Source organism: Scleropages formosus, chromosome 12 (assembly GCF_900964775.1).
Source record: "Scleropages formosus chromosome 12, fSclFor1.1, whole genome shotgun sequence".
NCBI classification, from domain to species: Eukaryota; Metazoa; Chordata; class Actinopteri; order Osteoglossiformes; family Osteoglossidae; genus Scleropages; species Scleropages formosus.
Genome location: NC_041817.1, coordinates 27326471 through 27351516, shown reverse-complemented (window position 1 = coordinate 27351516; position 25046 = coordinate 27326471).

The window sequence follows — 25046 nt, the reverse complement described above, 5'->3', positions numbered from 1 at the left end:
TCTCCGGGCTCGAAAAGTGAAACTGCTTTTATTTTTCTCCGCAGTGCATACAGTAAGTATAAGGCACTGACTTTAGAGAGGGAGTGTAGTTAGACTTTTGTGATATTTCGAGCACTGTCAATGCAAATGTTCATTAAGCATCCTGGCTCTGGGATTGATTTGTTAGGACTGTCTGTGTGCCGCATGTGTCCAGATGTTGCCCTTGCTCTACATGAACGTATCAAAGAAGGACAAAAAATAAATTCCGGACCAAATGTCTTTGTGTAAATTAGTGTACAAGCAGCATTCAGTAATGAAGTTTATTTAGTGACATTTTAATACCTGATTGCAGTTGGTTCCTGCGATGCACAGACAGCCCATTCTGGGTGTACCTTGCTTCACATCATATGGTTCCAGGATAAGCTGTGGACCACCGTGACCCTGTATTAGAGAGTTTTTGGTGATGGATGGATAGATGGATAGATGGATGGATGGATGGATGGATGGATGTGGTACACGCAGGTACAATGAGCACACAGTACACGAGGCATCTGTGACTGATCCCTACAGTTTCTGCCTGTGTTCATTTTTTCCCCTTGAACGCCAAAAAGTGGAGGTACTGTTCCTCCAGCCGATCCCACGTACCTCCGGTGCTGCTGCTGATTTACTCCGCATTAAACTGGCAAAAGGCCACTGTTTGTTGTGTTTTCCTCCGTCTCAGTGGGGCTCCGTCAGACGACACGCTGTGTGCTGAACGCTGCATTTCCGTGGGAAAAGTACAGCTGATTGACTGAGTGTGTGTTCAAATGCTTCTGAGGATCCGCTGCAGGGCAGTCATGTTTCTAAAAGAGCTGCTCTGTTGTTACAAACCACCCTGAGCTGAAAGTGATCATTTCCTTATTCCATCAATATTCAGGTTTACTTTGTTTCTTTCTAACAGTGCAAATTTTATTTTTTATATTTATTGGTCATGTTTGCTTGTGCATTTCTCACAGCGGGACACACGGCACAACCGTGAAATGTCAGCAAGTGATTTTCTGAAATCATCTTTCTGCTTTATGATGAAGTGACCATTAGTTACTCAGCATCCATCCCCGCTGACCTGTAGCACAGCGATGGTTGCTATGGGGAAGGTGTCTGTCTCCTAGTTACCTGCTCATGCAGGTCAGACGATGGTGAGATGCTGCGGTGCAGGTGTGCAGACGGGCCCTCGACCTTTGTCCGCTTTCCTCTCACCCTTTGCTGACAGTCTACACAGAAAAAATATAGCCTTTCTTCTTCTTCCACAAGTCAAACTGCACTTTTTGAACATAAACTTTATTTTTCTTTTATTTGCATTATGACACAAGCCCTGTGTAACAGTGCTATGCGTTCCTGTTTTCTTTGAATCACTATGAGAGACATGAATATGAAAATCGCAATAATTATATGAACATTTGTCATTGCATTATGCACTTAAAGTGAAGCACGGTGATTGCCAGGATGACACACAGTATATGCGAAACAGGGCTACAAACAAGGCCTTACTTAGAAGAACAAATGAGGTGTCGCCTTCCTTCGTTTTCGGTTTTATTTTCCGTTTTATTGTGAACAGGTGGAGTGCGCCTTGCTTCGAACTCACCAATTAAACCATTACACGCCGATAATTAGACATCCTGGAAGAAAACGTTTGCTTTTATTTACAGATCAACCGCTACTTACAACCAGACTGTAGTGCTATTTGTCTTTATGAAAAATAAATAAATAAATAAATAAATAAATAAATAAAATTACACGGCCGCCTCCAGCAATGTGCTCTGAGTAATTCGAGGAGCCAGGGACCATTTGTTATTTACCTTGAGGTGATGGTACTCCTTCATGCATTAAACAGGAGCCATTACCCCCGTTCATATACAAATAGAAAGACAATTAAATGACGGAGACGGGCCGAATCAGGAGGCATTTTAATATTTGACTTGTGCACTTTTGCATGAGGCGAAATGCACTCCCCGTTGTCAGATTATTAAGAACTGGTTCTCAAAGCATTTGTCTTCATTTCCATGCTTAATTTATTTTTTGAAAGCAAACAGACCACTGGGTGTATTTAGTTATTTTATTTTGCTTATTTATTTATTTTTTTACATTTAATTTCTTGAGCAAACGGTCTGTGTTGTTTTAATAAGACGCTAAATGTACGTGACCATGTTTTAGTTCCTCTCGTGCAACTTTTAAATGTCTCTTATTTTGTTTTTATTTATTTATTTATTTATTTGCAGCCTCTCAATTTTCATGAATATCCCAAAGTTGGTTGTGTTAAATGCAAATGTGCTACTGTAATATAAACATGAAGACATTCAAAAATAAGTACAGCTTCAGAGTAATGCAACAGTTTCCAAAGTATGAAGAAAATTAGTGTTTCAAATTTTTCCTCTTCATTTTTATCAATCGCTTATCCAAGTTCAGTGTTACAGTGGTCCAGAATCCATTCAAGAAGCGGAGGCAGGGTACACAGTACACCAGTCCATCACATGGCAGTCACACACATTACAGGCAATTTGGAGTCACTTATTCATGTGTCTTTGGATTGTGAGAGGAAACCAGAGCACCCGGAGGAGAACATACAAACTCCACAGAGCCTGGATTCAAATCCATGTCTAAACCCACAGCCCAGAGGATTAGACCCCAGTGCTACGTGCTGTACCACCATACATATCCAGCACTTCGTTAAAAAAGTGGACACTGTGTCCTTTAAAGCGAAATAAAGGATTAGCCAGACTCGGGATCTCAGATGTTTTTCGATTTCCTAACCAAGATGCACCCACGCAAGCGTAACTGTGGCGGTTAAGGGTCGTCCAGATGCAGTAATTAAAACTCTGATTTCCCCAGGGGGCGTTCGCTCTGTGCGGCACCTCCTGTTCCCGCTGCCTCGTGCCAAGCGCCCGAAGGGCCCGTCTCACAAAGATGTTCTTCACCGACTGCTCGGGACCGCAGAACACGGGCTGTGTGGAAAAACCACATCAAATCGCGGAGAGCAGCACCCATGTGCCTCTTTGAAATACTTTTTGAATTAAAGCTGGGTCCAAGCAGTTCCTACAATATTTCAGCAGCATTAAACTCTTTTGTTACTACTACAACAACAGTCTCATGACTATAAAATGTGTGTGTCCTCGAAAAAGTGTACTCTAATTTACCGCCGTGTACATTAGTATATCCTTTACAGGAAGGGTCGGTTGGGGCTCTTCAGCCCCCTTTCCGAAACGTGCAGGACTGAACGACAAAAACGAACATGAGAAAAGTTTTTACATATGAACGTGTTATTACTGATTGTGTTACTATCACAAAGGAGCCATCATATTTGATTCATCATCTATTCATAATTCACTTCTTAAAAAAGCATTAGGATTTAAGGGATTTGCCAGTTTACGAGATTTTTTTTGTTTTGTTTTCAAAAGCCCAGATGTTTTGTAAAGGACCATGTCCCACAAAGAAAGACACGACAAATGTAGAATAATAGCCTGGATCTCCCCATATGGCAGACTGAGCCATCACTGACGCCTCCCAAAGAGTGTCATTTTAAACTGCTGCGAGCTGCATGGAGTCACATCTGCCTTTGAGGAGTGTGTTTCGTGTCCTGCACAGAACCAGATACACCGACAATATTTAAGGTTCTTTATTGTTTTATTGCTGAGCTGCCACTTTCGTAATGATCTTACGATGTAGTGCAGTGAGCCTCCGTCTGGCAACGAGAAGGTTCTCAGGGGCTTCCGTTGCAGTCACCTTGATCAAGGAAAATTACCCTGAACTGCCAGTAAAAATTACCCTGCAGTATAAATTTCCAAATTGTTGCAAGTAGTTTAGTATCAAAATGTCACGTTGTAATTGACTTTGGACAAGGGTGTCACATAAATAATTGTTACTAATAAATTTAATTTGATACATTTAAATTGCTGGAAATTTTACTGATGTCACTCCCGCAGTGAAGTGCCTCATGGAGCATGAATCAGCAACATCCCACCCAGGGCATACCCTGTTTCACGCCCTGTGCTTCCAGACTAGGCTCTGGACCACTGTGACCATGTAGTGGATAAGCATTTATTAATGATGGATGGATGGATGGATAGATATTTGAGCCACATCCACACCTGGAAGTTCCCTGAAACAATTTTTAATTCTGCAGATCTGATCTACAGAAAATACTAAGAAGAGACCGGTAATGATCTAATGTCCAGACCACCTTTTCCATCTTTCCTTCTGAGATTAATATGCCTCATCATTAACAGAATTCTCCCTGTTTAGAAACTGGAGAATTCTGAGCTGTGAGGAGTCTCTGCAAAACCACTGTGTGATTTCTGTCCTCTGCTTCCACACTTTGCCACAGAGGAAAGAGAGAAAACAAAACTTAATTTCAAAAGTGCTCCAAGGTGTAAGGTTGGGGCTATTTCTCACGGCGTCCACATCCAATATGGCTGCTCTCATCCATCCATCATCATTGTCAGGATGACAGGAGGCTATTACCCTTACATCAGAGGGTGATGGATGCCCAGTAAAAGGCTGGCCACGGAGAGGTGCTTGTTGTAGATGAACGCGGCACCTTATTGATTTTAGGAGAAAGATCAAATCACGGGGTGTTTGGAACTGGGCAGCCAAATCAAGAGCAAACTTAGGAATAAAACCTGAGCATTAATAATTATAGTGACAAGACTTTCCATTCGACCCATCACAGCGTGTCATTTCAACAGCACATTGCTTGAGAAAAGTTGCCCTTGAAGTCGCTGTTAAAGCCCCCAACTGGAGTTCAGGTGCTTAGTTTTACAGCTGTGCAGGTAACAGTGCCATAGTTCCCTGCAGTTTTTACACTGGTACAAGTACCAGTGACTAGGTTCGAATCCCATCTCCTGGTGCAGTACTATAGATCGAAGAACTTACCCTGAATTGCGCAGAACAGGGTAAAGAAAAAGATAAATGAATAAGTCAACAACATACAAATAAAAGGTTAACATTTGTGATAATACCGGTGTGTGCGAGACTACAGAAGGTTCACCTCAGTGCTTCACTTATACTGAAGCCCATAATATTGTGCATGAAAATACTATATAAATAGTATATATAGCAGATTGCATAGTACATAGAGCTGCCATCATCCAATCAAAGGTTCCGGGTTTGAATACCTGCTGCAGCTGTAATAAAAATCACAAATGGGTAAATCAGTGTAAGAAACATACTGTTGTATGTATTATATTGTTACACTTTTTGGAGAATATATGAATAGTATGTGTGTTTTTTTCTTTTTTTTTTTTTAATATTTTGAGTGGTCGAACTGCTACTGATGACTCCATCATCATCTGTGCTTCGGCTGGTTATTTATTTAAGTGATACTTTTTTCCAATGCAAAAGACAATAATTTACACAGCTAGGCTTTTTTTTGTTGGATTAAGTCAGCGTATGTACCTTGTCCAGTGCTACTACAAGAGGGGGTGGGATTCAAACTTGCACCCTTCACAAACAAAGCAGCAGCACTAAGCACTACGCCACCTGCTGCCCGTATTTACAGCGTTTCGCCAGACAATCATTGCAACACCTTCTTTCATCGAACTATCCTGAATGGATTCCTCTGGACGTCAGCAGGTCTGGAACTGCACCAGCAGCCTTTGACTCGCTTCTCTTGGACGTACAGTACTTGGCTGAAGTAAAATTATATAAAACTATGACAGCTTATTGATTTACCCTCTCTGCTTCAACATTAATCAGCCGCTCCCAGCCCAAGCTGGTATGGCCCAGTTGGTATGTAATGAAGAGCTTCTCCGTGTTAATTGAATCTGAGGTTTAGTGCAGATGGCAACGTGGGAGCAAAACCACACTCGTATGGAAATGAGGATTGAGCTCCTCGGTGGAACCCATTGTCCCTTCAGGATATCCATGTGCAATCTTGAGAAATAATCAAATGCAAAACGAGAGAAACTGCTTCTATTTTTGCTATTAATATAGGAAAGATAATAGTTATGGTAAGATAGACATGTGAACTCATATTTCGTTGATCTATAAGAAACGAAACTTTGCATAACTCTTTAAGGCCAGTCTTAGATGTTCATGGCAAGTTGTGTATGAGCATAAACAAATGTGATTTTCTAAAACAAGATATATGTGGTGTGTTTTTGAATATGGCAAATGAAAAACTAGAGAGTTTGGGGCTTTTGTCATGCTGATCTATCCCTTCTTCGGTTCCTTCATCCAAAGAGGATTTGAAGACTTTGGTGTAAGCAGCTGAATTCTGGTTTGATGCTGGACTTTGTCTCACATTTCTAAGAGAAACCTAAAAATGTTCTCAGTCTCCGAGGGAAGAAAGTGTGTTAGCTTAAAAAAGACCCGATTCCAGAAAGAACTGGTCCAGAACGTAATAAATTCACCCAGATGTTTAATAAAATACTTCAGTGAAATGTTTCTTTGAATTGGCATGTAATCACCATGAGCCAGGATACAATTTGAAAATAAATCTGTAAATAAAGTAAATGTAAAATAATAACATTGTGAGCAATATAATTTTAGAATATACACAAATGTCTGAAGGGTAAAAATTTGTTACACATCAACAGCCTGACAAGTACAGTCCACCGTTCAAATACACTGAATCATTTCCATTTCATTATTATATTTAACTGAGACTGGAAATAAAGGACGAATTTTGCTGTATTACAAATTCATAGCATGGATACAACTGCTCAGATGAGTGATGCACGCAGGTCAAATGTGCTTGATAAAGTAAACACATTTCCTCATGTATCTTTCAGATGAGTTACTGTGCAGCAACACACACATTATACAGAGATGCTGGTTTACATGTTCCATCGATATTCAATTTGTGCAAAATGTATTTTATTCAGTTACATCTGTTAAATGCTGTACGTTTAACACATGAAACTGAGAAACTGCACTTTGACTTTTAATGTTGTAGGGTTGTTGAGTGTGGTTATTTTTAACTGTGCTGTATAGATCTATTGCTTCATGTTTTAAATGCTGGTGTTTCAAAATATATTTGAAAAATGCACATAATCAATTATTCACTGCCCAGCTGCCAAAGGCTGCTGTAAGTAAATCCATTAACTACATCATGAAACTGCAGAAAATAAACACAAATCTGAAATATCACACATCTCTTATGCACCATTAAATGATGGATGTAATGCTATATAACCAATGTCATTATGTTGTAGCTATATAAATGTCTACAATTGCCATGTTTAGAACTGCCTTTAAATAACACATTTGGTTGCTCTTATTTTTTCCTTTTTCTTTGGTCATTTTGTTATTTTTTCTCCATTTTACTGCACACACACCCTTTACATCTATCTGTAAAGAGCTTTGAGAATCTACTTTCAAAATAACAATATAAAATAAAATTATTATGCAGGATTGAAAATTCAAAAGTGAATATGCATTGGCTCTTACACAGTGTTTAGGGAGGAGGTGATAATCAGGTTATGGCATAGCTAAGTGTTTAGGTCTCCAAGAGGAAATACACTAATAACATTTAAGAAATCAGTTTTACACTTTTATGTTAATTTGCATAAATGCAGATATTGTAAGTTCACTCATCACACTTTTCAAAACTTTAATTTATTATTTGGAAAAATTAAATTGACAGTTAATGATTATGAGCATAAACAAGAAAAGCTGCTAGTCCATAAACGTAAATTTATGCAATTGGAGAAACTCACTCAAACTGTTTTAAAAATAATCTGTTTAACTCGTACGCAACTCGCTTCCCACAGTACAGAAAAGATTGTTAATATATTAAACATACTGTGCTTAATCACACATATTTTTCAAAAACTAATATGAAAAGTTTTCCAAACATTTTCTAAAGAACAGTAGTAAACACAACTCCTTACAACCTGCCTCAGTTTATGTAGAATTCAGATAAATTACACAACTGCAGACACATAAAGACAGAGAGTCAACAATTCATTAGAGATTAGATACAATTAAGTTTGAGATTATAATGGCTAGGACCAAGGGACTTTGGAAGAGGTAAAAAAAAAAAAATAGTTTCCGAGAACTAAGCCCAGAGGTACACCTGCTGTCATATTACAGTATGTGTGGAATGGTTCAGTATTGGCCTTGGAATGGACTTCCCAGATAACCTTTACACAGTCACTACTCCTGTATTGTACATAAATATTTGTGTACCTTTAAAAAAAAAAATAAAAAATTGTTGGAAAGTGATTAGGATTCGTCTATCCTGAGTTTTTTGCACTTACTCGAGCAATGAACATTGGTGTATAAAGTGGAAAGGAACAAACTAGGTTTACTTAAGAATCACATGTCTGCAGCTATGTCTGTTTCTCCTAATGTAATGAACACATTGCATTTTCTATGAGATGTACGTCACTTTGGAAAAAAGTTTCTGCTAAATGTATAGATATAAATGTAAATGTAAATGTAACTCTAAGTCTCCAAGCCATACTAGTTTCCCTGGTATACAAATAGAATACTTTATGAGTGTGTGTGCAGATTTCTGGAAGCCTAGAAATTGTTTTGATCAACTTGCAATGCAGCTTTTTTCCACAATTATTATTATTTTTTTTTAAAGTTATGTCCATGCCACTAAAGAATTCCACGCTACATCTCTGATGGTTCAGCAACTGGTATGGTAATTTCTTTTCTTTCGGGATAAATCATTGGAGACTATACTCATACACACATTGTACTTAGTGATACAAAGAAAGTGTATTAATCTCCATAACAGCAAAAAGAACCCATTAAAACAGTAAAAAAAAACATGCACATTTTCTTCAAAGGCATTTTTAAATGTACCTCCAATGTGAGGAACTGTGTTTCATTTTATGCTTTTAATGTCATGTAATTTGATCAAAAAGCATTCACATTGAGAGCCAGAAAAATCACAGCCCTCTCAATTCTCCTAACACCATTCATTCTACAAAACCTTTAATATTAAGTGCTCTTGTTATTCAAAGAATTAATCTCCAAAGTGAGGTTTATTAATCTGTTTCAAGAAAAACCTTTTCTTTCTAATTTGCTTATTGTTTGACTCACTCATCTCTTAGAAAACCTTAACTACTATCAAAAAATATTTGTAAGCTTTATGATCATACGTTCTTCTTATTCTTTTCTGAAGCATAACTCACACATTATGTCAACGCCTTGTGCATTAGCCTGTACAGAATGCCTCTTAATGTGTCCATGAAAGTACACATTTTTTATTATTTTTAGTTCAGTTAATACATTAACACATTTTTTTCACACAGTTGCACACAATTAAGCAGACACGGGTCAAGAGCTTCAGTTAATGTTGCTATAAAACATCAGAACGGGGAAAAATTGTGATCAAAGTGTTACGACCATGGCATGGTTGTTGGTCTCAGACAGGGTGGTTTGAGTATTTAGAAACTGTTGATCTCTTAGGATTTTCATGCATAAATCTGAAGAGTTTACACAAAGTGGTGCAAATAATAATTGAAAAAATCCAATGAGCAGCAGTTCTGTGGGTAGAAATGCCTTGTTGATGAGAGAGGTCAGAAAGAAGAATTGCCAGACTGGTTCAAAATTAAATGAATGCTACAGTAACTCATAACTACTCTTTACAACAGTGGTGAGCAGAAAAACATCTCTACACCTTTAGGATGATGGGCTACAACAGCAGAAGACAACTTTGGGTTCCACGCCTGTCAGCTAAGAACAGGAATCAGAGGCTACAGTTCGCACAGCTTTATCAAAACTGGATGGCTGAAGACTGGAAAACCATCACCTTTGGTAATCTCAGTTTCTGCTGTGTAGTGCAGATGGTATGGTGAAAAAGTGGCATAAATAGCATGAAACCATGGACCAAACCTTTCCTGTATCAACTGTTTGGGCTGCTGGTGGTGGTGGTGGTGTAATGCTGTGGGGATTATTTTCTTGGCACACATTGGGCTCCCAGAAGAATATTGTTTGAATGCTACAAGCCTATGTGAATATTGTTGCTGACCATGTGCTTAACTTTCTGGCCACAATTTACCTATCTTCTAAAGACTACTTCCACCAGGATACTGTGCTGTGTCACAAGCACAACGCGTGCAACATGAACATAATAATGAGTTCAGTGTACTCCAATGGCCTGCCCAGTCACCAAATCTGAATCCAACAGAGTACCTTTGGGTTGTGTTAAAACAGGAAATTTGAAGTGTGAATGTGCAGCTGACAAATCTGTAGAAATCATGCGATGTAATCATCTCAACATGAACATGTTTCCAGTACCTTGTTGAATCCATGCCATAAAGAATTCAGGCTGTTCTGAGAACAAAGGGGGGTCATACCCAGTATTTAATGCTGTTCCTAATAAAGTGGCCAGTGAGCCAGTGAGTGTATGTCTGTATCTGTATTTTTCAAATATGTATGAAAGTAGTATATATTTTTCATTCATTGCAGGCCTCTTGCTCAAAATTTTTGACTCCTTCCATTGAATGAAGACACACTCTCTCTATGTGGGCTAAAGCAACCGTTCTGTGGAAAGTTTCATCTCTGCCAGCAGTCACCTGCTCTTCTTCCATCCAAGCGCGCACAATGACCTGAAAACCCGTCACATCCCACAGTTTCCGTGCTCCGCCTTTCAGCTGTCAAGTCACCCGTAAAACCGTGACATTAAATGCTGTCAGTATTTTACACGTTGGACACTCTCCCATGAATAATGCAGGGATGGTTTGATGCTTTCAGCTGTTGCAGGAGTCATCTTATGTATCCAAATCTGTCTCATCAGATCATTTTTATAAGTGGCTTATTTTAAGATTCGTCTTCATTTTGGGATTCAAACTGCAGAACGAAGCTGGGACTGTGTCTGTTTTGCGTCAATGGGGTTACTTTTTTTAACTTAAAATATACACACGCTTTTAGCAGGACTAACTATGGTAGCTACTTCCTTGCCATTTCCTTAGTCCATGGAAATATCAGTCAATTAATTTGTCAAGGAACAGATTGATTGATTGATTGATTGATTGATTGATTGATTGACATGCCTATGTGTCTTTTCATAAAGCTGCTTAACATATGCTTACTATTCTAACAGATTTGATGAAAGAATGCATTTCATCACCGCGATCCACATCGGGTGCTCCTTCCACAAATATGTGTTTGACTGAAGTGTCTAATTTACTTCCACTTCCAACGCTTGACCTGCTTCATAATTTGGATAAATTCCAGAAGATTTGATTGCCTGTCTGGGAAATCTTAGACAGTGCTGTAGAAGCCGCCCTGCTAAATATTGTAAACTTGCACTGTATTAATTTGAATCTGTATGTATTTGGATTTTCTCGTATAGTGATTCTTTCTCTGTTGGCATAACCCAATTCAGTGGAAAAAAAAAAAAATATATATATGTGTGTCCCCTCCCCCTCCGGCCTTACGCCCTGTGTTGCTGGGTAGGCTCCGGCTCCCCGTGACCCCGTATGGGATAAGCGGTTCTGAAACTGTGTGTGTGTGTGTGTGTGTGTGTGTGTGTATATATATATAAAATTTTTTTTAATGTTTATTTAATGCAGTGTCAAGGCTCACACACACCAGATGTGAGGTCTGATATTACTTTGGCCCTCTCTAAATTTCTTTACCAGTCCTGGCCATAATGGTTTTGCAATTTTTGAACCAGTGAATGATGTGACAGACAATGATAATTTAATTAAATGTAAAAAATGATGAGAAAACTCTAAAACCCAGTTCACGTTGTGCTGATTGGAACCCACAGAGAAAAATGTATGTTTACCCTCCGCTAAGGACAGATCTTCTATTAATCTCTTAATCAAGCAAACAAACAAACAGAAAAATGAGAGCGGGATGAAGGCAGCCAGGGTTCTGGTACAAGACTTTGGGTAGAAATGCAACAGACGATACGTGTCATATGCGGAGGTAGGCCAGGAGGCCTTTATAAAGCTCATTACAGGAGAAGGAGAGACATATGGCAGATAACCAAGAGGTGTGAAAACACGCAAACAGCCGGTGGGCGCCGGCGAAGCCCCGCAGCAGACAGCAATATTACTGATATGATGGGATTTTAAGTGATGTACAGCTGTACCCCACCGTGATGCCATGATTCCTCCGCCTTCACTAAGTCGCACTGTCAGCTTGAAATCCCCCCGCCTTAAATTAAATAAATAAATAACGGCATAAAATATGTCCCACATCACTAGGTCAGTCTCTGAAGATATGTTTACAAGAGAGTAAAATTTACACTGAAAAATTGTGAACTTGACTGAGCACAGGAAACTGGGGGGACGTACAAGGCGAATGCATTAAAACGCACCGATTCATCTCAGAACTGGTTTCGAGCTAAATTTGGCTAATTCGGTTTTGGGGTGTGAAAAGTGGAGAGTGTGATGCAGGTTGACAACACAGGGACACTCAGAAGTAAGAAAAGAATTAAAACGGAAAAAAAATCTATAATTACACATTAGCAAAGGCAGAAGCCGAGGCCAAACGACGCCCGGCGTCTGTGTTTGTAATTCGGGAGTCCGGACGAACGATAGCTACCCGACTTTTTCACATTTGCAAAATATTTCCTACCATCTGATGCGGATGTCAGAGGCTGACTGGTTAATTAACTTTTTTCATTGGTGTTTCAGAGGCTCTATGATTTAATTGTCTTTATTATAACACTTAATTGGATGGGCAGAAAGATAACGTCTATAAGGTAAATCACTTTTTTAACTGGAACATGGAACTCAATTTCCTTGGCAGCAGCAAAAGCCATTATAGCAAAAGACGGAAATCCTTAAAAGACTTTCAGAGACTTTATGAAAGAGACGCGGATTTTCAGAAAGGGACATGTGGAGTTTGGACCGTACCACCGCAGTAGCCTTCCTTGTGTCATAATTAGTACTATTGTTTTTAAAGGAAAATTTTATTTATCCTATTGTATGCTATATTTCCTTTAAAAGCATTGGTGTTGCTCCTCTTCAAGTTCCGCTGTCCAGGGACGCTTCCTTTAGGCTGTTGAGGAGACCTTCTCACTCACCTTCACGTGAAGGTCATCTCCTCAGGGTGGTCCTGCACCTCTCATGAGGGACCTGCAGATAAAACCAAATGGCTGCAAGGTGCGAGTTAATTAATTTTGTCTGCACTGGAAATACGATGCGCATGTAATTAAGATACCGAAAGGTCACCCTTACTTATATTCTGAGGCACTTTTTGGTCATCTCCGTGTTGTAATGAGAACCCATTCATATAATGAGCTGTTTTTTCTTTTCTTTTTCGTTCAAAGTTGCAGCTTCTTTGGGTTTTAACATTTCAGTTTCTTGTCTACAGCACCATGATGCGTGCTACTATCAGGGCAGCAGGTGGCGTAGTGGTTAGAGCATTCAGCTTACAAGCGAAGGAACTGGATTTGGATCCCAGCAGAACAACTATCACCAAGGGGCTTACCCTGAATTTATAAAGCAAGAATACTTGGCTCTCTAAACGGGGTGACTCAGTGTACCTTATATTGTACCCACTATAAATTTCAAATCACTTTTACTAATTGTCCACGTAAAACTGATGTAATAGAATAACTTGCCACCTGCCTTCATCCACCCAGTCAGTATTTTAAGCTCCGTGGACTCAGGGCTCAATACAGCCCTTTCCACTTTAGTCTCATCGTTTCCCTTCATCCACAGAGGTGTTACTTTTCAATAAGTGTATTCTGCTCTACACACACATACACACACGCCTCCTCTCAGCAGGTGTGTAGCTTTTTCACAGCGCTTGTCAGCAGCATCTGGTCAACCCGGAGCCACTGTGTTGTGCGGCTTCTCAGCGGGCAAACGGGCCTTGCAGCAGCTGTCTGGGTTCAGAAACAACACGCGGGGCATCTCACCACTGCTGCAGCTCAACCACCTAAGTACAAGCCACATCTGGCCCATGTGTTCGCAAGTCAGAAGAATGAATGGAGCAGTCCCTCGCCCAAGGCTTCCATTTGTTTTTCACCCGGTAGCGAGGGCTCTCTACCTTTATTGCATTACTGCTGCTGTTGTCGGAGCTGCTGCTGTTTCTTTTTGTTTGTGTCGTCAGTAGAAATGTACAAATTCCCTCAATCAAGGTAAAATGACCATGCAGAATAAATTAGTAAATTATTTGAAGTAGCTTACTGTACAAAATTAACACTGTAAGTCCTCTAGGACAGAGTGAGTCCAAAGACATGCTGTTCAGGTTCACCCATAGTGTGTGAGTGACAGAGAGAGAGTGTCTGTGTGTTCCACTGATGTATGGATGACCCAGTGGAGTGACCCAGTTCAAGGAGCGTATCTAGCAGTGTAAGTCATCGCATTGAATAAGGTGTGTGGGATGATACTACATAGAGTTCATTGGAAGTGTTTTTGGGTAAAAGTGTCTGATAAATAAATGTAATGTAATGTAATGGGTGAGGTCTTCTAGGTCACATAACTGAATAATAATAATAATAATAATAATAATAATAATAATAATAATAATAATAATAACAACCAAGTCGTGAACTCTGGGTCGGCGGGTGATGGCCGATGACTCAGTCTGGGAGGGTTTGCACGCACAGTCACGGAGGTGCTGTACTTCCGAAAAGGAAACTATCTGAGGAATCAGCGAAGCATGAAGAACAGGCCAAGGAACACTCGCTTCATCCGCCTTCACTCCCGCAATGTAAACCCCCTGGATACTCCTTGGGGAAGCCAGACTTTACCATAATGCCTCTGCCATTTGTACTGTCCTCTCCTCTGGGCTGCAAGGTTTCACTCAACCTCAGCTCTAAGTCAGCCCATAAAATAACTCTTTGGTTGCTGGGTCACCTCGCTTGCTAGAGTTCAGCACCACTGTACCAGTTTGAAAAAAATTCTTTAAGTCTTGACAATAAGATGTATGAAGTTGTATCTTTCTCAGTACATTTCCAATGAAACCTCAGGTTGTGTCCTGCTCAGATTTAACCCACTTCCTATCCTCACTATTATTTCTTTCATCTGGTTTACATAAGACTTCATGACATTTTCCACAGAGGACTTCTGAACACACGAAATGAATGATCACCAGTCTCAGTTTTATGTGTTTTATTCATGTTTTGCACATATGTGGTGTGAAGTCAGACCTGGAACTGAATTGATGAGACTATAATAAAGAGTTAAGAGCATCAAGCTGCCAATTCAGGAGTGCGCACACACACACACACACACACACACACACACACACACTCATCAGTGGAATTATTTCAAGTAAATAAGGTATACACACACACACACACACACACACACACACACACATTTTCTGAACCACTTGTCCCATACAGGGTCGCGGGGAACCGGAGCCTACCCGGCAACTCAGGGCGTAAGGCCGGAGGGAGAGGGGACATACCCAGGATGGGATGCCAGTCTGTCGCAAGGCACCCTAGTCAGAACTCGAACCCCAGACTCACCAGAGAGGAGGACCCAGCCCCCCCCCCTTAAATAAGGTAAATGGCCAATAAATTTCAGAAAGGATTGTAAAATCTGTCATAATGACTAGGAATGAAGTTGGTAAAAAGGTGTAAGACAACATTAGATAATTATCGCTTGCTTTATGAACAGGTGGGCCACCCAATTTTGGGCAAGAACGGCATTCTGCAGCCCAAGAGTTGACCCACAGACCACCTGAAGGCCCAAAGGCTGCTGGATTAAATCTTAAATCACTGACAAACTTAAATGACAGAGCTACACGTAAGAACTTCTGAAGGATGAAATGAGGAGCACAATTTAAACTTCTCACAGCACCTCCGCACGTTAAACGCGTTAACTGTTTTGTGCCGTCCGCCTGGCTATTGAACAGAGCAAACCATGGAGAGATCGTGAAGGCAATGAAAACAAAACATTAAAAAGTGGGCCCACATCTGACTTTTGGAGATAAGGGACTCGTCGGTGCTTTCAGCAAAATCTCTCCCGGCAGAAGGAATGTGCAATCAGGCGACTGAGCGTCAGCGGACGGCTTTCATGCTAATGCATCGTAGCACGTTTTTAAATCATGCACCTTAGTGACACACCATGAAAGACCGTGTTCATAATAGACAGTCTTTGAATATCCATCAAGGCATTTAAAAAAACACACACATTGCTGTTAAGTAGTTGTGATCATCCCTTCGGGACACAGGTATCCTTGTGCTTCTGCCAGAGAGTGAGAATTTAGCGAACCGCTAACAATGGCGGCGATTCCACAACGCCTCTCAAAGCATCTCTTATCTCATGCGACACATGCTAATCAGTTTCCACCCTAAAAGTGGAGGTAGGGGATGAATGCAGCCGCAGCAGCGCTGGCGAAGGTGGTAACTTGAGTGCCACTTTAAAACACGTGTCATGGCGTGAGCCACATGCTGCAGCAGAATGAAGCGTCGCCCCACCGGGAATTTAGAGTCTCGCACATGCTTGTTTGTCACCTAATGTTCACTAGAGCTTAAGCTGGGAGGCTGTTGTCTTTCAGGATCCCGTCATTGCAGCCACACACCATTTCAGTGTGAAGGAACATGGTTAAGAGAAGCGTTTTGCAAAGTTCTTGATTCTTTACACTCCATGGGCTTTTCAGTTAATATTGATGCTCCTTGTCCTTTTAAACTTCTTTGTACTAAAGCCTGGAGAGCAGCAGCATTGTGGCTGCGGGCAACGGTGTGAGGCCTGTTTCGGAGTCAGGGTTTGAGACTGGCTGTGTTGGGCTGTACCTGTATTTACCCGTTCTTTCAATGTATGCATGTGTGTTGTATGTTGTATATTGTATGCTGCCGCTGTCAGGTGGAATTTCAGTCTAGAATCAATAAAGTTGTGCTTATTCATTCATTCATGTGTTCATACGTTCATACGTGGAGACAGTGTGTAATGGCTGTTTCTAGGTAGTTCCTTGATCACCGGAGCAGAAAGAAGAGTATAGAGGAAAGAAGAAAGCCTCTCATTGTGTGTCCAAGTCCAGATATATATGGAAAAGTTCTGCTTTTCTTCAATATGTTTTGCCCTTGCAAAACACTTGTTGTGCACATGGATGGACATGCGGCATTGCCTGGAGCTATGGATACTGTACCCTACAATACCCTAATTCAGATACGAATAGCGGGGGTGTGGTTGAGCTGATAAAGTGATAAATCAATCTCTCCGGATTCAAAGGATCCAGGTTTCAATCCCACCTCCTGCTCTAGTGTCCTGGATTAAAGTGCTGATGGTGAAATGATACAGCAAGAATTACCCTGCTCAATTACCCTGCAACGCAATTCTCATAGTTTACTGCAGGGTCCAACATGATGGACGGGACCTGAATGATGCAATCCTTCACAGCATGGTACTTTACAGTGCGATCCTTCGTTGCTTGGTCTCACAGCAGTGTCCTTCACTCCTTAGTTGGTCACAACACACTCCTTCACGGTGTGCTGTTTCTCAACGTGTTCCTTCACAGCACAAAACCACAGTGACCTCTGTAAGCTTTATCTCTTCTTCCATAGCGTCTCATTAAAACATAATGAAGGCCAGAACAAACGGTCGCTTCGCCTTGAGTGTCTCAGAGCCGTCACACAGCTACCGCTATACCGTCACGCCTCCAAGTGACCCCAGGGGGCCGGGTCCCCGATGGGACGCCTTTCAGCTCCATTACCTCTTGTCTCCTCAATGTTGACTCCGAGATAAGCTACATTACCCTCTGTTATCAGCGCCAAGCTGGGGGCTCTGGGCCCAACCGTAGGATGGTCCTGCTCCATTAGCATCTGCTGGGTCCACCATAGGAGACTGGATTGGGCTCCTTCTTGTGTGTGTTTTTATTATTATTTTCCCCTCATTTATCATTTACATGTGTTGTCTGAACATAATATCCCATTTAAAAACTCCACTCAGTTTAGCTTTGAGTGTTTGTCTCAATGGAATCATTTCCGTAACTGCAAAACCTGTAATTACATGTGTGAATGTATAGTAAATCATAACAGTAGCACTCGAATGTCACATTGATTTGAATAAGAAATGTGATTAAATAAAGACTTCTTTAAATTAATATTTAAACTCATTAGTTTTGAATTACAAGTGCTTTTTCCCCTTAATCTCCACCTTTTTTCCACCTTCATCTTTCATTTAACTTGCTGCTAAAACCCTGCAGTACACAGTGCACAATGTAGCATGAAACAGTAATGAGCAACATGTAATATAAATGGACCTGGTTCCAGGTGTGAAAGGTAAAACCCTTGAACAACACAATCGAATCCGAATTGCTTCCTTGACTCATCCAGCTGTACCGAGTGAGTAAAAATGCAAAATTGCATGTTTAATGGCTTTTCATAAAAACAGCTGTTGCCAGTGGACTGTGCTGCCATACGTTAGTGTAGCTCTGAATTGTTGCGTCTAAGGCATGTAGATGGAATTGTGGGCTGAAATTAATGCATGCGTTCATAAATAAAGTCAAAATGATGAACAGAGAAATTTCCAGAGAGGACTTGGGACGGATCCCAGAGGCAATTTCCCTCTAATCTTGCCTAGTATATCAATGGGGAATTGAACATTAAGCTAAATTAAAGAGACAGGGGTAAAAAAGCAGTTTTTTTCCCCAAAAGATTACTTAGAAAGTCGATAATTCCTGCAAGCGGCGAAGGGGAAAATGGCGACAGAAGTCAATCATAACAGGAGGATTAGAGAAATGTGCGGCGCAGTGGAGGGGAGATTGAACGTCAGCCAGTCGGATGACAAATCGCCCAATCTGAGACAGGAGCAGGTCTGTGAAATGAAAGAACAGGGCAGTTAGAAGAAATCAAAGCGATCCACTTACAGCCATGACAAGAATCAGGGATCGTGGACGAGATCCTTGTTCAAAGTTCAAATGATGTGAACGCAAAGGTCTCATGTGACACCTTGGGTCTCCATATCTACACTGTCCTGAGTGATCTTGTATGACGTTACTAATGCATTACGGTGCATTCAAGAGAGACCAAGGTTACCTGTTGCAGGTGTCAAAGGTGGTGAGACAGCAAATGTGTTCAACTGAGCTTCTTCCTGTCGCCCATGTGGAGAAAATTCACTATTGATTCATGTAGCTCACACTTTTTGCCAAAGCTGGGTAATTTTTACTGGTGTAGAGGAGGGAAAGTACTTTAATCAAGGGTACTACAGCAGGAGGTTGGATGCAAACCTGCAACCTACAGGCCCAAAGGCTGCAGCTCCAACCATTATAACAGCTGTTGCCCCAGCAACTTGCAGTGTTATACTACTTAATTTGATGTACCATTTTATGCAGCATGATCATTTTTACTGTATCATTGCAAGGTAAGTGCCTTAATCAACAATATCAAAGCAGGAGGTGGAAATTATTCATAAAACAAATTATATGTATTGTAATTTATGCTTATATAACAATTTGTCAAATTGAAAATATTGGAAGTCTGTAACATTTTGCTCAGAACTTCAGAGTCACTTTTAGCACTAAGTTATATCAGTAAAACGATAATAACATGGACATCTATCATTTTATTAACTGGATGCGTTCTGTAAAAATGTTGGTGATATCTATAGTAAATAAATATAATTCTGGAGCTCAAGATATTAGATTGTGACTATAATAATACTTGGTGAACTTTCCATGTTGATGTCGTGTCCATGAGGGCTCACACCTGCTATCTAGCAAAATTGTTGAGCCCCCATTTGGGACACTTTGGGCAAACAAAGGTTGAGGTGCTGAGGTGGTGGGTTTGTGGACACAAAGCTCAACCAGGAGCCTGAAAGTTAGCCAGCGTTTATACACACTGCATATGATTGACAGGTGGGTTTTGGCCAGAGAGTTATTAGAGTTAGAGTTATTTCTCTCCAGAAATATCTTTTTTTTTCAAAACTGCAATTTCTATTTAAATATTTTAAATAACGTTGAGCTACATTAAACTTGGGGGGGCGCAGTGGCGCGGTGGGTTTGACCGGGTCCTGCTCTCCGCTGGTTCTGGGGTTCACGTCCAGCTTGGGGTGCCTTGCAATGGACTGGTGTCACGTCCTGGGTGTGTCTCCTCCCCTTCCAGCCTTCCTCCCTGTGTTGCCAGGTTAGGCTCCTTGACGCCCCGCATGGGACAAGAGGTTTCAGACAATGTGTGTGTACATTAAACTCATTAAAACTGGCTGAAAATAAAAATGCTGCCTCCCCAAAATCATATTTAGTGGTGATAGCTGACAGATTCAACATTCTCCTCCTTGTCATTGACCACTGACACTCAGCAACACCAGACACCAGCTGTAAACACTGTGGAAGTGAGTTGACTTATGGCAGCCTCACACACCTGCTCTTCATAGATACTCTTTGTTGCCATCTCTAGGCTTGGAAAGAAAACATTGCAAAATTTTTTGAAAACAGATCAGTGACGAATACAACTAAGCATACAAGAATGAGCGGCAAAACGTTTATACCTTTGAAGATTTGTAAATCACCAATTTGTGATACGAGGAGCCAGCGTGTGATGGCTAGAGATTCTGTAGATGTTTTCCAGCCAGTTAAAGGCACTAAGGACTTCATGTAGAGATCCGGAAAGCATAAGTGGTTGATCAATAAAGAGGCTCCAGTGGAGCAAATGAATAAAATCATCACACACACATGCAAAGTGTCCGATGTGCCGAGTTAAAATGTCAAACAGAAGCAACATTCCGCATTAGTCAGAGAGATGTGTTGCAACAGGCAATTTCTTAATTGAAAGAGACAGGGCTGGATTAATTCCCCGAATGGCGCCGTTGGATCTCTTGGGCGAAATCAGCCAACATGCCTGTTGAGATAAAGAGTGAGGACTCGCCTTCCTGGGTGATGGGTGATGGCTTATAACACACATGCCAGCTGCCCCCACTACACAGACCTCAGCGAAGACCTGCTAGTCATCGTAAAACACCGGCGAACATTTCTGCGGTCCCACGGTAATTCGGACGAGAACACGTCCATTAGAAGGGTAACTAAACACTGCGGCAGCGAGTTTTACACCCCTGAATTTTGATGCGTAAGCCATAAAAAAGAATGACCTTATGTCCTTTAGCCACTCAGAAAAATTACCCAGGCCATGTCTCATAATTTATTTTCGGAATAAATCCCAAATTAAAATAATAACAAAGTAAACAGGTTGAAAAAAAAAAGTTTATTTATATTTTTTATGCGACCAAGCTGAAGGAGTTCAGCGAAAGAATGAATATTGGGTCACAGAGACGACGATATTAGAAAGAATAAATTATTCAGGGCCATTGTATAATTTATGAAAAGCAATTTGCATTTAGAGTCAGATGAAATGTAAAAAGCCAAGGGGACCTGCAGTGGAGAGGTGAATATCATGAGTTATTGCTCTTAGATATAACTGCTTAGATTGGATGACTGTGGAAAACCTCTCGGGTTTTTACTACTTTTTAATAAGGTGGGCTGTTTAATGTCCTAAAATAAATGACTTTGCTGGGGAAAAGGGGAGACATGTGAACGGGCAGGAAGTGTTGATTAACCCAGGAAGAAATGTGACATATTAACAAAGGCCCACATTGGTTTCGTTGCTAAACAGCAGCTGTCTGTAGAGAGAATATACCTCCGTCCTGAGGTCGTGGATTTTTTCTTTTATTAGGTCTTTTGAAGGATGTCAGCAGCTAATTTTGCATATGGGAATGTAAAATACATGTGAGAGTCTCAGTGATAAAGAGTGAAATCACTTTTGTCAAAACACACGAAGGCAGCGTGAGAAAACACGTTTACACACATGATCATGTGGAACATCTCCCTGTGCTTCGGTCGTCTCCTATCATTTTTCATCGTAAAAAAGCTGTCTGTCGCCTACGAGCCCCGTGTTTCCGAAAGTACATAGTAGTAAAAAAATCCCAAACATAAGCAGCCCACAAAGCCTTCCGTACTGTATTGTACACCATAAATTCATACATTTTGTCGCCTTTTTGTGAGGTAGCAGGTAATGTGGTGGTTAAAGTCTTACTGCCTACTACTGCTGCGGCACCCTGGAGCAAGGTAATTACCCTGAATTACACCATTAAAATGCCCAGCTATAAAAAAAGTGGCAGCTAATAAACAAATTAAAAGTATTTTTACCGTTTGTGTAAAAGATAAAAGTACGATATATAGTACCTTTATGGGAATACTTCATAACTGAAAATGCTTATTCTGTGGATCTTTTCAGTAGCAAAAAGGAATTAAGTCTCTTGTGCATGTAATTAAACAAATAAAAAGACAACTATACTCGCAGACTTCATTTAATCTATTTCCCAGAGGGCAACAGGAGGTTCTTTGAGGAGGAGTATCGCAGCAGCGCAACCTCACTGGGGGATCCGGGGATACGGTGGACAAGGGCCCCGAGTCTCATAAACATGGAAAGATCATGACGAACACGGAAATGCTTGACTTCAGCTGTCGGCAGCAAACGCATCCCACGGGTAAAGCTCAGAGCATGGAAAGAAAGAGCAGCAAGATGACACCCCCCTCCCTCCCTCGGGTTTATAAGCTCTGGAGCTTTCCTAATTCGCCCCTGGCTCGGACAGTGATGGTGAAAAACTCTTCATGACGGCACGTTTCAGTTTCCATCCCCGGCCGCAGAAGAGGTCATGGGAGTCAAACAGGACCGGCCGTCATCCTAAAGGAAGAATGCCGTTGCGATGCCCCACCGTTCTCCTTCAGGCCCAGAATCCTGGGGATCCCAATTCTCGGAAGGCCTTCAGCAAACTGCCTGCAAACAAGCGTACTCCACTTAAAGTTAGAGTAATATGTCTAAAGTGGCAATGTCTAATTATATTCTATGGAAAATTAACCAGCTCTCTGAGGACAAACAATGTAGGATGTTCTAAAAGGAGGGAAAATGATGTAATAACTTCTGGCCCGATGGCTGTTCTGGCTTTGGAAGAACCATTTGAAGGCAAGGAAGGAATTGGGCTGTGAATTCCCATGTGTTTCGCCGGAACACAGAGGGCAGGTTTTCAAGAGGATACCATGGCATTGCTTGGACGCGGAGTATTACCACATTAATACTGTAGTCGCAGGGGGTGCGGTGGCGCAGTGGGTTGGACCGCAGTCCTGCTCTCCGGTGGGTCTGGGGTTCAAGTCCCGCTTGGGGTGCCTTGCGACGGACTGGCGTCCCGTCCTGGGTGTGTCCCCTTCCCCCTCCGGCCTTACGCCCTGTGTTGCCGGGTAGGCTCCGGTTCCCCGTGACCCCGTAAGGGACAAGCGGTTCTGAAAATGTGTGTGTGTGTGTGTGTGTGTGTGTGTGTGTACTGTAGTCGCTGTTGACTCTCGTTAGAAACTATTTTCACAATGAATAACCTCACAGTTTCATAAAATGATATTTTCAGACTTGTTTACTTGTCCTCTTGGGACTAGTCATTTAGCTGACACTTTTCACTAGTGCAATTTACAATAATTTACTAATTTATATATCTGGGCTTACTTTATTTTATTTTATTTTGTTTTATTTTACTTTATTTTATTTAGGCTGAAGCAATTTTCCAGTAACTACCTTACTCTTGGATGCAAAAGCCGAGATGGTATTGAAGCCTCTTTTCTGCAGCTGTCCTACCTGGTAGCCAAAATCCAAAGCTGCTTTTACCATTACATCACAATAAATAAAAGCATAATATGGATTTTCCCTTGGTTCATTCTCACACACACACACACACACACACATTTTCAGAGCCGCTCGTCCCATACAGGGTCGCAGGGAACCGGAGCCTACCCGGTAACGCAGGGTGCAAGGCCGGAGGGGGAAGGGGACACACCCAGGACAGGACACCAGTCCACCACAAGGCACCCCAAGCAGGACTCGAACCCCAGACCCACTGGAGAGCAGGACTGTGGTCCAACCCACTGCACCACCGCACCCCCTGGTTCATTCGCTTTCTGGTTTATTCACATTTTAGAGCAGATAAAATAACTCAAATTCATACTAGAAAAATAAGTCTATCTTTTTCTTAAGTCGAATCCAAAGAAGTGTGCAAACACATGATTTCAATAACCTAAATCCAAAGTCCGATGCCAATGAGTCAGAAACAAGAGAGTCCGGAGTGTTCGCTGGTATTTGCAGTCGTCTTTAAATGGGCTGAAAACAAATCAGACAGCAGAAGGTCAGTTTTAATTGCGGGAGTTTGACAGAATAGAGGAAACAACAGACAGACCTGCTTTGCATTAACCGCAAGGCTCCTGGTGATATCGATCGGTGATGGAGGCCTTAGTTTGACACGCAGCCGTGTGACACGACATAAAACCTCCATCTTTTCCCTCTTTAGGTGTCCCTACTCAGATTTTTTTAAAATATATATACATATCAGGTGCAGTGGTTGAGTAAGTGGCCCATTTCTGATATTCAGACAGGCCGTGCAGCCTGCGGCGGAAACCAATCTGAACCACTAAACATTTCAATTACCCACAGTTCTCGGCTACGTAAACAGACACGGAGGACATGGATAGCGGAATAACTGATTAGTTTGATTCAAACTGCTGCCCTCGTTCTTCTGAGTGTCTTCAGACACACAACTTGTGTGCTCTAATGCAGATTCCACAAGAAATATGAAAAAAATACTATGAGTAGCAGGATGGTTGCTGGTAATTTTGATAGTCATTTGCATTGATTTAAAAAGTAGAATTCATAACCCCAGATGTCATAACTTTGTCGTTACTTTTATTAAAATTGCTGCACAAATCATTGGCTAAGAGAGACCACCAATTAGACCTCCAAAACCGTAGACAAAGCGTGGGGGTAGGTGATAGGGTAAGGGTTAGATTTTATTAAGCCTTTGAAACATGAGGAGCAACTGAGGTAAAATAACAGGAATAGAATAGGACACCGTGCACTATGTTGTATTTGCTGCTGTGTTGTTCTATCAGTTAATACCACTCTGTGTCACTTCATTGCCGTATAAGGTTTACGAAAAAAAATAGAGAATGGGGAAAGAAATAAAAATATAACAAAATAAAATATAAAAAATTAAAATAAACAACGTAAACCACTATCCATTGAAGGTGTATTATGTGAGATGATGCTGAGACCGAGCAAAAAAATAATTACGCCAATTGCATCCATCTGATTGGTCTCACAGAGACAGTCTTTCCACAGAAGATCTTAGTTACAGAAAGGGATCCCACAGGCCTTTGCGCTGCAACCACATCCTTCTGCTTTACGAGTGCCCTGCTTC